Source organism: Triticum aestivum, chromosome 6B, assembly GCF_018294505.1.
Source record: "Triticum aestivum cultivar Chinese Spring chromosome 6B, IWGSC CS RefSeq v2.1, whole genome shotgun sequence".
NCBI lineage: Eukaryota > Viridiplantae > Streptophyta > Magnoliopsida > Poales > Poaceae > Triticum > Triticum aestivum.
Window position 1 is genome coordinate 715,464,851 of NC_057810.1, and position 4,103 is coordinate 715,468,953.

At 42.2% G+C, this 4,103-nt stretch overlaps 1 long non-coding RNA gene across 1 annotated transcript; it reads right to left on the reverse strand.

Moving 5' to 3' along the window:
- Positions 1-2,278: 2,278 nt before the first annotated feature.
- LOC123135124 (uncharacterized) lies at positions 2,279-3,348 on the reverse strand. Its single transcript, XR_006465829.1, has 3 exons — positions 3,273-3,348; positions 3,087-3,193; positions 2,279-2,442 (listed from the first exon to the last, which is right to left on the reverse strand). It is a non-coding gene; the product is annotated as an uncharacterized lncRNA (long non-coding RNA).
- Positions 3,349-4,103: the final 755 nt, after the last annotated feature.

Consider the following 4,103-nt stretch of genomic DNA (forward strand, 5'->3'; position numbering starts at 1 on the left):
CGGCCTATTTCGTTCATTTCCTAATATCAAGTAACTAATAACTCTCTTGTTCATTTAATTTTCTTTGCCTCGTAGGGTTTGGAGACGGTTCGTAGATACAAAGGTCGGTGAATTCAAAAAAGAGCTAGAATTCAAAAGGTCAAAGGCTAAGAATGGTGAGGATATTCAGCCAGCGGGGACCAATCTATGTGGATACTATGTCTGTGAGATGATCCGGAGATACACCTCTGAGCGGGTTCCGAGTGATACCAATGCTCAGAGGAATAACCTCCGGATGATGCTTAGTCCAGAAGCTCGCTTCCGACCACTTCAAGAGGAACTAGCTGGATGGTTCAGGAGGGAAGTCCTCCATCCTAAAGGAGAACACCATTACGAGGACGTAGAACTTTATATGCATTAAATTATGTATGGAAACTTGTTCAAAATTGTATATGGTCATCCGATGATATTGAATATATATTGTATATTCCTCTTGAATTCTTTTTGGTTCTAATTTCAAATTTGTTTGAAATTGTACATTCATATGCATGTATGTAGTACCGTAGAATATGTGAAACTCCTTCAAAATTAAAATAAAGCACAAAAGAAATAAAACAATACAAATTAAACAGAAAACAGGTTTAGGGGGGGGGGGCTAAAACCCTAAACATGCGGCGGCCTTTAGTCGCGGTTGGCCAGAAGAACCGCGACTAAAGGTCCTCCGCCCCGACGGCCGCCTGGCGCCCACGTGGACGGGCCTTTAGTCACGGTTCTTAAGCAACCGCGACTAAAGGGGGGGGCCTTTAGTCGCGCCTATTTGGTCGCGGTTGCGCAACCGCGACTAATGGCAGTTGCGAACCGCGACCAAAGGCCCTTTTTCCACCAGTGAATACTGCTTACATGCATCTTCATATTTCAAAACGCCAATCAGGTTAGCAACAGTGCTAGACTAGTTAGCTAGCAAAACACTAAAGAAGGCATAGACAGAAACAAAGGTAACATGCATCACATAAAAAAATAGTAAGCACTGAACCTACATCATATCTACACCAATCAGGTTGCATGTGTATGCTAGAAATCAAGAATCAAAAGGACTTCAGCTTGTTTAAAATATCTTGCCTCTGTTGCTACCAGTTTAGTAAAGAAATGGTCGAGCAGTGAGCGCTTCGTTTCAAGAACTCGACAGTGCAAAATAGATTTCGGGTGGAGCACAAATAGAATACATGGAAAAGAAACATAAAGAGCTATACAGTTAAGTAAGCATCATTGGCTGTACAAATAAGTGGAGAACAATAAAGAGCTATACAGTCTGTTGAGAACAATAAAGAGCTATACAAATTCATATTCAAGTTTGACTACATGCTAACAGACTCATGATCAAGTTTGACTACAAGCTAACATATCATTGTGAATACAGATGATTTTCGAACTAGAACCGTTGCGCAAGTTCAGGTCGTTTGAAGTTTTGACAACAAGCTACAAAATCTAGTTAAATCAATAGTAGTATTGCAAGCAACAAATAGACTCTCAGAGCAGAACCAATGCACAAGAACGGACCAGCAACTACTAGGCCCAACAACTAAGATATATAGGAAATTTCAGATGTATCACTTCATAGATCAAGAATAGGCGCAACATAAAAGTCTCATGAGCGCTACAAAGTCTGAACAATTCAGCAGGAAGCGAGCGGAATCAATCAACTAGACATGCGGACAACAGAGGCGCGGGGGAAGAAGCTCCTGCACCAACAGAAGCAGACACAATCTGGTCCCACCAACAGGTCAGCCATGCCAACATCTCCAGAGAACATAGGAGCAATGGTGTCAGAAATCTTAAGCTTCTCCATAACAGGATCGTGCCCAACAAGACCGACTTGGTGCAGAATCATCCCAGTCTATCTGCAGGCAGATACATTCAACAACAAAGTTAAGGAAACTGAAACTTAAACAAAGCAAACACAATGGTTGGATACGAGCAGAATCATGGGAGACAGCTATAATATAAAGAATACAATAAGATATAAAATCAGCCAACAGAATCATGGAAGTACCACAAGATTACATTGCCCCAAGCCACAACATAAACCATAAGTTATTATTGTTCACCGCTAGCTACTGATGTAATAAAAACATTAACAAGTGGACTTATTATTGTTCACCACTAGCTACTGATGTAATAAAAACTGATGCAGCAACAGAAACCGGCATCCAAAAGGGCATGCAAACAATTCATAGCAAAATCATATATCCCATGCTAGGAGAACCAGAGCATCACAGAGTACTACTGACTGACCCCAAAACAGAGCACCACAGCAAAAGACTTAACCAGGGGCCATCCATCCACATAACCCACCATCCCGAGATCTCAATTCTCACGGGTAAAAAGCAAGCAAGAAGACAAGATCACCTAGGGCGTGGTCTGCTTGTACTTGGACACCTCAGTGAGTAGCTTGTTGTAGGTGGCCTGGTCGAAGATGCATATCATTCAGTTACCAGTAGCAATCCTTGTAGGTGCATATTTACCACATCAATTGGTAAGTATACAGACAGAGTTGTGCACTTACTAACTAGTGTGTTGTGTGTTCACCCTTTGCACGCACCCATGGGCATTTAAATTAAACTGAAACAGGCCACCAATGGTTGGCTAATCTATAACATGGCAGGCATTTATATGATGGCAATACATAGCTAGGAAACAAACAGCAGTTCATAATTGCATCATCATGTGTAGAACAAAATACAGACTCGCCTCTACAGGCTACAACACTAGTAGAGTAGAGAACCATCCATAATAATTCTACTATAGGAGACAATGTAAACATAGAGTCACACCATTGACATATATTATTATTAAGCCCTAACTAAAAGATTCTGGTGGCTTAATTAGTGGGCAGATGTATGCATGCACAAAAAGGGGGACATTTTTCAATCAAACCGAGGAAAGATGCACATCATCCATTCAGTATCGAGTAGCAATAAAATCACAAGAAGACCAGACCAGAGGATCATCATCATCATCATCACAAGAAGAGAAGAGAAAGAAAAAACAGAGGCGACGGTACGGTACGGTACACTATGGGAGGGGAGGGGAGGAAGGGCGGAGCTTACGGTGGCGAGCGGGGAGGCGAGGTCTCTGCTCGCGCGGCACGGAGGAGCAGCATCATCAGCTCCTTCGTCCGAGGAAACCGTAACAGTTTCCGCATCAGAAACAATCGCTTGTTGCAAAAAGAGAATTCGCATCAGGAAGTGAATCAAATAGCGCAAGCATACTGATTTGATGCAAACTGTCCTTACCTTGCTGGTCCTCTTCTTCCATTTCTTCCGTACCACCACTTGCCTCGTCTGAAGAAACTGGCACAGCAGTTTCCACACGACCTGATTGCACACAAAATTCTTGTCAATTTCAGATTTCATGAGACTGCAGCTACAACAAAACATGGGAGACGTATCAATTTATAAGTTGTTACTGAAGTCTTTGTCCCACCTTCGTCTTCCTGACCCTGCTCCTCTTCTATTTCTTCAGTATCATCATTTTCGTCGTCAGAGGAAACCTGTGCAGTTTCCAGGCACATCACGTGCATCTTCCTGGCTATGCTCCTCAACCAGTAGGCTCCTTTTGCTGGTCGTTCTGAAGATGCACAGCCTCTTCTTGCATTGCTGCAGTAGCGTCACGTCCCTCGTCTAAAGAAACATGTGCAGGTACAGCAGTTTCCATATCAGAAACATCACCTGCTTGCAAACAAAATTCAGGTGCCACAGCTAGAGTCAGACACATAGTTCAAATACAATGTGGGGCACACATCAATTTGAAGTTTCAATTTCCATATAGCATAAGCCAGTGTGAGATCAGATCAACAGTTGCTTATATACTGATGAGCGACCAGGGAGTTTCAAGAGTTTGTATATAACATATTTACATGCATAGTAGATAGAGCCAACAGATCAATTATGGCATAATCAGATGGTATATAAATTAATCGAACAAGATGTATGCATAGATGAACAAAGAATCTGCCTGCCGGATTCTGTCTGAAGCAATTTAATGATTGAACAACCAGGAAGCGTGAGACAAAGAAGCATTATGTAGACCTTAACTAGAAATCGAGCCCCTTTGTGCCACCAAAA